Raw genomic sequence first — 11,181 nt, forward strand, 5'->3', positions numbered from 1 at the left:
ATACAGCTAAGCCCCGCATCAGGCGCTAAATGTCATGCATAGCCTGTTTTTATTGGCTGATATGGCCTGTTGTGCCCTTATCCTTTTGCTGGAAGCCATTGTTAAAGAGCTGGTTGTTAATGCTGCTGACCAGATGGGCTCCTTCCCCCCGCAGGTCTGACTGAGGGTGTTTACCATGCACTGGGCTGTGGATAACAGGTGAGACTACTGCTGGCTTCTCAACCAATCAGAGAGCAGCAGTCTTGCCTCTGCCTGTAAACCTTTATTTGGCATTTGGGGCCTTATGGGAGTGGGCTTGATAATAACACTGAATCAAAGTGAATTCTGGTTTATATGGCTTTTTTTTTTTTTTTTTTAACACAAGGTTTTTTTTTAATGCAAAATCATTATGCAGGCTACTTCATACCCTCTCAACCCCTCCATGAGTGTTGCGGACTTAATATTTTTTGCATTAAATGAAGCTTACCGTAAGTATCATAATGTGAATCTTATTCTCCACATGACCATTATAATAAACCATCCAGTTATTTCATTTCCATTTCATGAAGTAAGGCATATTTTCCAGAAATGTTCCCCGTGCCTTGAGTGACAAAATGTTTCCAGCATTAGCTGGGCAAACAGTGAACATTCCTTTCCCTTTCCAATTCAGGCCATCCTGAATTACTGCAATTTGGTATCATGGCAACAGCAAAGGTAAGGCCAGGCTGGGGATTGTTGAAGAACAGTCTTTTAAAGCTTTGAATCAATCTGCCTTAATGGATGACCTGTGTCTAGCATGCATGTATGGATTAGTTTGGCTGGAGCACCTGTCCCTGTTCTGTCAACAGCAGATCAGGTTACTGGCCACACATCCACCTGGCTGACATGACTTCCTGTGATTGGCAGCACAACACCTTTTGTTCACCGCTGCCACATGTAGAATTATGAGCGTTGCAATCCTCATTTGCTACAATAACCAGGTGATTTTAAAGTACTTTTGGGTACAATATGTTCTATGTGAGATAAACCTTTTAGATTTTTATGATAAAAAGTGCAGCTCACAGGAAGGTAAACTAAAGCTGTTGTGTGTGGATCTCCTGTGCCCCTCACCCAGCCCCTCAACCCTCTAAAAGGATAAGCGAGTATAGCTAATGGATGGCTGGGTGGATGATATAGAGTAAACAGCAGATAACCCTCTCATTATATAAAAATGCAGTAAAACACAGTGCATTTCCTAACAAGGTTGGTCTCAGGTTGATTATGGAGTTAAGCTGCATGACTAGCCCAGTGACACGAGGCAATGGGTGAGCTTAGCATCTTTTCAAGGACAGCTTCAATGCAACACCAGGCACGAATTAGGAAAAAAAAAAAAAAAGCACCATCAAGAACTGGATGAACCTACTCTCATGCTCCAGAGCATTGATATTTAGGATGTAGATGAAGTATAAGCCATTTAGATTGAGTATCTGTGCCTGGAGTCTGGTGTTATTTAGAGGTAAACTGGGAAATTAAAGTATATGACAGGATATGAAGCATTTCCTCATCATACAAGAGGGACAGATGTGTTATCTGATTTTCTGAGCTTATCTTACAGAATTAAAAATGGACATCACTACCTAATACACACGCTAACACGTAACCTGTGTGCTTTAGATGTAACATTTCAAAGCACCATATTAAAAACTAATGTTAAGTTTTCAGCTTAGAATCCAAAAAAAAGGATATATCACCTTTTATTTTTACTCCAGCTGGCATAAACTTCTCATGTATAGCCTTTTATTTTTAGTGCGACCTCTGAATTCACTGTCATTTCCACTGATGATGGATCCCTGGATGATGAAACAATTAGTTAGCAACTGTTACCATAACCACAAAGCAGGACGGGTGATAGATGGGCTCAGAGATAGACTCGGGCGGTTGGTTGAGGGGCTTTGTCCCAGATCTCTGACACTTCTATCTTGTGATCAATGCAACCCCCACATTTTCTCCATCCAACCCCCAGATCCCCCCCCCCCCCCCCCCCACACACACACACACCCCACCAGCTGCCTCTGACCCGTCATCATAGCTCTGCCTCTGCTTGCCATGTGCTGGGAGTCAAAGGGTTCCCACCTATCGCTCATCAGAATGGAACCCCACCATCTCTTGCCCCGTGCGCTAAATCACAATCAATCGTTTGGCAGACAGAGATAGATTGGGACGTCCACGACCCTGTACCTTTCAGAGAGTCCCCCCCGCCCTTCAAAGGGCTGCTGTCACTGACAAATAATAGAGGTGATTCTTGGAGGAGTGTGCAGGTCAAGTCTGCTACCCCTGGAAGGAAGTTATCACAAAGCAATGGAGGGACATTCTTCTCTCTTTAGGGACAAGAGCCACAATGTCTAACAGCATGTCTGACAGAAGGGAAAGAAAGCTTCGCTTTACAGCTAAAAAAAAAAGACTTTATTTCAGATCTATCTAAATATGATTTAGCTGGTGGTGGAAGAAACTTTTCACATCTCTTAGGTATACTCTTACCACTCCGTTCAAGCACAGTGACAAGTAAAATATAATGCAAAAGTAAGTATTAGTTCAAAATATCAAGTTTAAAAGAGGTTAATATATAAAATGTTTCACTGTGACATCTTATCATTAGAATATTTTTGTTGAAGCAAGGTTTTATTATAGTCATCTAAAGTGGCGCTGGATTTGAGTAAGTGATTTGTGGCTTTTTATTTTCTCATTAATAAATTAATTCAAGAGGAATTTATAAAATTACCAAAGAATCTCTGTGTTTTTCCATTTTTTTGACAAGAATAAACAGAATAAATTATTTTTTAATAAATGGCTGAAATGTTAAACAGAAGAAGTTAATAAAAATGTAACAACAGTGAAATGGTGTGTGTGCAAAAATATTTAATTTAAAGTACCTAAAGATGTCATATAAATGCAAGCAGAATTAATTTCTCTGAGACACAGTGGATTTGAATTGTCAGTGTTTTATTTACTGAATTTCATGCAATTTTCTTTCTTTTCAATTTCTAACTATGCTGATATATGGTACTCAGAAAGAAAGAAAGAAAGAAAGAAAGAAAGAAAGAAAAGCTTTTTCCTGGAAATTGTTTTAAACAACATTTGTTCAGAAAACAAACAACAACAAAAAGTAAACACTTTTGGGGTCACGAGTGAGCGATAATCCAGTTTAAGATGAGTCAAGGGATGAGCAATCTTTGAATTATTTTGACTTTCACTTGAATATCCCTCTTTTTCCAAGACAATTGTTGTACAACAGAAATGCACAACATAAATTCTAACATCACTTTCTCTCCAAAAGCTAAAATTTTGTTAGTTACATTTTTAAAGCACCAGCTGACACCTAAACGTGCTCAAACAACATAAAATAAAACACAGGAAAAACTTGCACAAGTGTCTTTGTGAAAGATTTAGTTATAAAACTTCAGTAGAGCTTCACTTATTTCAGTCAAATCATTTAGTACATTTACAGTTATTTAACTCGATATTACTGTATGTTGGTTTACTACAGAAAAACAGGAGGTCAGATATAATCTTACAGCACCGATTTATTTTAAAATGTTCTATAACATCACACCTTTGGGTAGCAACTATAGTCCAGTGTTTAACATTTTCAGCTTCAACAAAGCTTTTTTTAAAAAAAAAAAAAATCAGCAACTCATGCCAGCCAGGAATAATCTGAAATGATTGTTTCACATGGATGATATATGCCCCAAAAAGAAAAACTATAAACATCATTTGAACTGAGACACATTGCATTTATTGACTCATATAAGCTGTCTGTGCTCTTTCCCTTTTTCTTCCATGCTCAAAATAATACAATCCCGACACAGTGCTGCACATCATCATGTGCATTTGAAGAGTTAATGACTGGTGCTTCCTGATTTACTTCACAACAGACTGAGTGATTGCATCATTCACATGAGCGCTGACAACAAATATCATCCAGACATGCAAAAGTCTCCACAATGCCATAACACGATGATTGGGAGTGAAAGATCTCATTCTGTATTCACCGCTGAGGGCTCAAGGAGGATCATTCACATGTAGATGTGTCCTTCTGGAAGTGCCTCAGCTATACAATTTCCATTTAGATAAGGTGTATACAAAAATAAAGAAAGGACATTGGGTTCTTCATTTGATTAACTAATCATAGTCTTTGTAATTCCACTCGGGGACCTTTAAGGACAGTGCCAGGCTATGCACCCTGATTAGCCAATGCATGATTGCTGTAGCTATGGCACAAATCAGTTCGAGTAACTCAGCTCCATACACTACACAGTGGCAGTGATTAAACAGACGATTAAGACATAGAGAGTTTCTGTCTGTTTAATCCCTTTTCCCATTGTCTAAATAGATAGCCACAGCGCAGTCCCTGATCAACAATAACTGAACACCACAAGAATTGGAGTGAGAGGTGATTAGTGTCTTTAAAGCTCCCTGGAGTGTGGAGGCAGGTTGTTTGTGATTAGCTTGAACTTAAAGGTACATTCTGTTATTATGGCCTCTTGCTGGACCAGGGAATTCATTATCTGATTCTTAAGCTGAGAGGGGGAAAAAAAAGAGAAGTCACCCACAGCCCCAGGACACACGAGGTATCGTTGACCAGAAAAGGAATAATCTGCATTTATGTTACAAATGAGGAAGCGTCTGAGTCGCTGCATGTTGACAAACTAAACAAAACACTCCTCGCCCTCACGACTCGAACCTCAAAGTGCTTTAACCCTCTTCCCACTTCTGTGCCAGTCCTCTTCATGCGGTGCAGTGCTGCCTGTGTATCATCTGAAGGCTGTATAGAAACTCTACAGCTCCTCTCCATGACTGATCTCTTTTGATAGGGCTCATTATGCAAACTGCTCCCAACTCCCGTTGCATAATTAGCGCTTAATTAATTTGAGTGAAATCTTTCATCTGTCTGTGTCCGGCCAGCTCCTTCCTTCCATTTACAACATGATATTAATTTCAGAGGGGGGAGTGGTAGCCCAGCTGATGAAAAGGCTGATATAATTAATCAAGTACTGTATCTTTTTCCTTCTCTTTTTTTTCAGGAATAATAATAAGTGTGATGAGCAGAGTCTGATTAACCCTATTATGCTCCCTAATTAGGGTGATCATTTAATAATCAAGGAAGCAGCACAATTATAAGAGAATGCAAATTATGCCATCTAATGAAGAGTGTGCCAATTCTGGGAATTCTTTGTTTGGAAAGTGTAGCATTCCCAAATTAAATGTCAAGGAAAGGTTGCTGTCTCCGTGTGGATGTAGTTGCATATCTGAACCCAAAACAGTTCTTAGATTCCTGCAAGTTTCAAAGAAAAGGAGGAAGAAATGCTTATAATATACTTTGAAACAATTTATGTTAGTAATTACCTAAAAGAGGGTAAAAGTTGAAACTTGGTGTAACACAATCAATACTATTCTCATGACTTTAAGTGGAAATGTAGCTGGAGGCTGTAACTTAATATATAAACTGGAAGTAGGGGAAATAGTCAGCCTGGGTGTCTCTGGAGGTAACAAAATAAACAAACCCCAATCCAAGCCCTGGTTTTAAACCATTTTAAAGGGTGCAGTAACTTCCTGATCCCCCATGGACCTTGACTTCATGTTGTTACATGCTGGCTCTACAACAGACTGACACAGGACATGTATGTGCTCATTAGAGGGATTTAACTTGTGGAATTGTTGTTGTAATATTGGGATTTTTTTCTTTTCATCTATCTATCTATTATATATATATATATATACATACATATATAAGGGGGTGCACATTTTTCATGCAACTCCTTGGAAGACCGTGTGGCCCTGTGCTGCTATTGTGAAGTCAAGGGCAAGAAGTTCAGCACCACGGACAGCCACCGGTCTTCTCAGGAGAAACGACGGCAGGTGAGACGAAACATGAAGAGCTTTTTATTTAAAACATATCTCTGTGCATAATTTAAGAAACTGGTTATGCATTTGAACGAGATTTTCACATGGGTTAAATGCATCATTTGATGAACGGATAGTAGTCAGTAGATAAAGGATATGGCCCATTAGGTCTGCCAGAGTCCATCTTTCATGCTCGGCGATGATACAGCTGCTGTCCACACTTTCATCAAGATAATGGTGACCTCATATATAGAGTCTATGAGCAATGGGCTTGATTTCATTTCTCTTACCAGCTAGTGAGCAACTGAAGATGGACCTTTCTTTGTTGTTTACTTGTGTGAGAAATGTATTGACTACTAAGCAAACGCCTGTCAGTGAGATCCTTTATATGCCGGCTGCTCTTGCTCCGGCGTGCATGCCTCCTCTGCTTCTTTGTATTTGCGAGGTGTGTAAGTGCGTGTGTGTGTGTCTACATGAATGTACCTCAATTTGCTCCTCTTTACCCCCATAGTGCAGCTGTGCCTCAGAGAACTCTTGTGAAGTAATTGAATGAGCAGGGGCCGGGGGGAAACCTGTGGCAGTGAATGTGGTGCCCGCTGGCCTTATTATCTGTAATACGGCTGCCGCTCTGCCTGTGCTTTCTCATCCACTCATGAATACAGAAATGAAAGTGATGGACGTCAGAGGTGAACGCAGAGGGGAGAAACGGGCCAGAGCCTGTTTTAATCAGCTCCCAGATAGAACAATCACTTTGTCCACCTCCACAGCTCAGAGGTGAATTAGTGTTTAACATTCCAGGGCATGCTTTCTGACAGGGACTGCACCCCAAACAACCAATGGACTGCAGAGATTATCGAGAGACACTCTGGTGTTTCTGATGAGTAAATTAGAGCTAAACATGCCCCTGGGACTCAAGACACTGATATGCCTGATATGCAGGAAGACCTCTTTTTAATAAGAGGCTCTTTACAAGAAAGGAAAATCTGGTGTTGTCCCTTTGAAGCCTTTGTTCATATTTGTGCAGACACACACATAACCACTGAAAGCATGCATGTTTTTTTTCCTCTCTCCAACTGCATTTGCCTTCTATTTGATTGCAAATCCGACATGAAGATGCACTTCAGCTTATAGTGCACATATTGTAGATTCTGCAAACAGACCACATTAATAGCCAGCTTCACAGACTGTTTTTAGAAGGGTCATTAAAGCCACAGAACATCTGCCCTTGTCCTCACAGAGTCATCATCATCATTGTCAAAAGTACAGATGACATCAGGGACATTCCCAGTCAAGTCCGTGAGGTCCATTAGTCTTAAGCTCAGAGTCATACCACTTTACAGGGCTTTTCACAGTAACCTGGTCTCATGGGCAACTATCCAAAGTACACTTTAAAGTCTGCACAGTGACCCCTGTGTTGCTCTGATGGCCAAACGGGCAATTTGCTCATTGATCTTCTGGCTGATATGGTCTATGTGCTTCACAAACTTACAATGAACTGTTTACCACGGCGGCTATTTACAGATAGACTGTGGTTTGCACATTGAAGGCCTTAAATTACTTACAGATGGTTTTGCAAGTCTTCAAGTAGAAACAAGAGGTGGAACATTAAATCTGCGTCCAGATAAATGATTAAACTATGAAAAGGATCTTTCCAGAGAGATCAGCAGATTCAGTGGGTATCTAGACTCAAATAGTTTATTAATAGCAGAGGGATTTATTAGATGTTTCCTATCAGTGCTCAAATGAAATAATTTCTTTAAAAAAAAAAAATTATAAAAAAAAATTATATATATATATATATATATATATATATATATATATATATATATATATATATATATGAAGGAAACTTTCTTTATATAATTCCTTCGCAAAAAATCCATTTCACATAGTCTGTGATGACATTTCTATTTTTAGACATAATCTAAATGTTTTAAAAAACCAACCACTCAACAAGCAGCTTATTATCATGTAAAAAAGAAGACATACTTCATGAAAAAAAAACAAAAAACAGAAAGAGTGCATGTTTATTAATGTTAAACCATATCAAATAAAGTAAGTTTGACCACGAAGAAAGTAAGGCGCAACATGCTAACAAACAAGTAAACAAAGATGAAACTGATCATTGAACAGAACTGAAGAGAAGGCGTCACTAAGAATGGCTTATCTGTAAAACTGCTGTCCCACAGAGGAAATAGTTTAAACAAGTTTTGAAAAGCCCATTTAAAACTATATTTAAAATCCAATCACTTCATTAAACTCTGGTTCATTTGTTCTACGATGCCATTGTTCTCTTGCAGGTTCCTTTCTGCTTTTAGTTTTGGGGACAAAGGCTGAAGCTGAGGTTGTGCTGCGGCTGCAGCCAGTCTGATTAAATCTGGATCCCTCGCTGGCTCTCTCCATGGTGCTGAAAGAGCCCTCTATCAGATTACAACCAGCCAGAATAGGACCTCAGCTAATCCATTACAATAATTGATTGACAGTGCATTGAAGGTGGCCCTGTAGTGAACACCAATTACAGTCATGTCCTGTTGCACTTTCAAATTGGCTTGGTGTGGCACAGCATATGGTGGCAATCATTCATCTGGAGAAGTACAGCAAGCTTCTATACAGCTACGGTGAGAATAATTTCATCTTAATGAAATAACCACACTGGATCCCAGCTCCGTCAGTCAGTTAATGTTTGACAGAAACAGCAGAAATGTTTGAGTGCTGGAGGTAAACTTTCCATCTGTCCTCAGGATTAATACTTCATCCTGTAGGTGGTGCAGTAAAGTAAGGCCAGAGTTTAATGCAAATAAAAATCAGACATAGATACAGCTCCAACTTCTGTTGTAGAGCTTAGCTATGAAATATAAGCCTGACTTGGGCATCAGTTTGAGTTATTGTCTGTTCAGACATATAAATTCCCATTACATCCACATATGTTAAAATAGAGTTTATTAATGTATTTTCAGTTTGTATTGAGTCCAAGTAATAACATTCACAACCCAGTGGGAAGATAATGGGAGCAACATTTCAAATCCTATGGAAAGATAAGGTTTTGGAGGGGCCTGCATTAAAGCAGCTGCAGCTGTATGGTAATGAGGCGCCTATGCTTCCCGTCCGCGCAGGGCAGCACGCGTCACTGAGCAAACACGCGCATGCGTCCATATCGCCAAGGCCAGCACACCAGCCCACGCGCCCCACAGAAATTATCTCGGGGGAAAGAGGAACTCGTTAAAATGCCATCAAAGCTTGTAGTCGCAACAAACCACGACTAATAGACGTGAAGACCGAAAGAACAACAAGTAAAAGAGCACAGGAAGCAAAAGTGGTATGAACGGAACTCCAAACAAAATTCAAGTGTATTTTAGAGACAAAAATATCCAAGTGAAGCAAGTTAAATCAAAACAAGGTTTGAAATAAAACGATCTGGTAACATAGAGTTAACAAACTTCACGTAAAATGCGCCAAAAGAACAAATACAGGAACTTCAACACGCGCTTAACGTGGTAAGAGTTTCGTTTAGTTTAAAAAGTCTACATAATTATATTTTTATTTTCATATATAACCACCGAATTAATCAGTTCTCTCATCTAAGTCTCTGTAAGCAACATAACGGTGTGTTTTCCAGCAGGTGAGAAGGCATCGGGACAGGCCTATTGAAAGGAAGGCGCAGGCCTGCGGCTCAGCTTCGATTGTGTAATTATTTGACTTGGTCATACTGCAGCTTTATGCAAATGAGGGGAACAATGAACGACGATGGAGATTAATTCCTCCCTGGTCTGCTGACTGAAAGGAGAAAGAATGCACTCTCTGCCAAGTGGCGCACTGTCGCATACATTTAGGCGTTTTAAGGAAAAAAAAAAAAAAAAGAAAAGACAAATGTACTATAAGAGATGCGCACAGAGACCGTAGCTGATAGGCTACACTGAACAGGACAAAGTGGGGAGAGTTTTATCTATAGTCAAAGGCTGAGCAGTGGAATTAAAGGTTTTTTTTTTTTTTCTGAAACTGAGTTTAAATTTAGGAAATTATTAGATCTGATTTAAACAAAATCAGCTAAATCTGGAACTTTTTTTTAATTTATTACTGTGGCTTAGAAGTTTTGATCCAAACATAAGATTCTTAGCAGAATGAGACTTAATACTTTAAAAGGGGTGGATATTTTAAGAAATACGGTCAGCTTGAATCCAGTTACATTTTAGCTCTCAATGTCATCATTTTTCCAACACAAACCTCGGCTGCGGCCTTCTTTGTCTGGAGCCCTGATTCCGCCCAGCACGCGTCTTGCTGTGGGCCAGATTGGCCGTGAGTCCCGTTTCACAGTTAAGAGGTCAATTTGCCTTTCAAACTGAGGGGGGGGGGGAGATAGGCAGACGTGGCTATTGTGCACAAAGACCAGAGGGCCTTCTTATTACTTATGTATGCAGCGAGATGTCTGATTTATATGTCGAGTTAAACTACAGAGACAGACACGTGCCCTAAAATAAAGAAACACTCCTTCGATGCTGTTTATTTAAGACACAATAAAATAAAATAAAAAGTCTATAAAACTGGATTGTTCAGGTCCTCGGTTGGTTTTGCGCAGTGTGCGTAAAGGTCGTGCGTAAAAGAAGATTGGGCACGAATAGAAAACAAATATGGACATCTTGGCACCTTATGGAAATACAGAGCGTGGAAGGAATCAGCATCTCAAACATACTTCACAGTTTTGTCTAATTGGCGAATTGCTTATTTGACCAACATCACAGCAGACACACAAAGAAAAAGCTTTTGGTTTGTGTTTCACCAAGCTTGTCCCAGCCTGCCTTAATTTTAAAATGTGATGATGGCAGTAGTGACGGACATTTCCTTTTGGCAACTCCGGGGCCCCCCCGGAGGAGAACCACAAAGCAGTGGCACGTGTGCATTTGTGTAGGGGCCCATCAGACCGTAAAAAGAGGAGGGTCATGGCGTGTGCCTCTGTCGGGGAGGGGCTGAACGCACACATTAATGTAATAAACCGCCAGTACATCTGCTAAGCTATCTGCACATCCTCCAACGAAATCCACCAAACCCAGACTCTAAGCCCTCCCACCATAAAATCCACTGGGATCTTGGTCTCATCCCATTGGTCGGGGATGCTGCAACAAGGGGGGGCGAGAACAATAGCATCATTCCGGCATAAAAAGAGTGGAGCTATGCCTTAGAGACGAAAACATTTCAGCAACAGAAGGATCGATATACTAGGGGAGATAAAGTCCCATAAGCCTCTGGTGTTGCCATATTTTTAACAAACCTGGATTCTCCAGATTTCACCCACCTCCCCGAAGTGCCTTTCCGCTGTTACTCGCCAAG

The sequence above is a fragment of the Telmatherina bonti genome (genome assembly GCF_933228915.1).
Source record: "Telmatherina bonti genome assembly, chromosome: 22".
Taxonomy (NCBI): Eukaryota; Metazoa; Chordata; class Actinopteri; order Atheriniformes; family Telmatherinidae; genus Telmatherina; species Telmatherina bonti.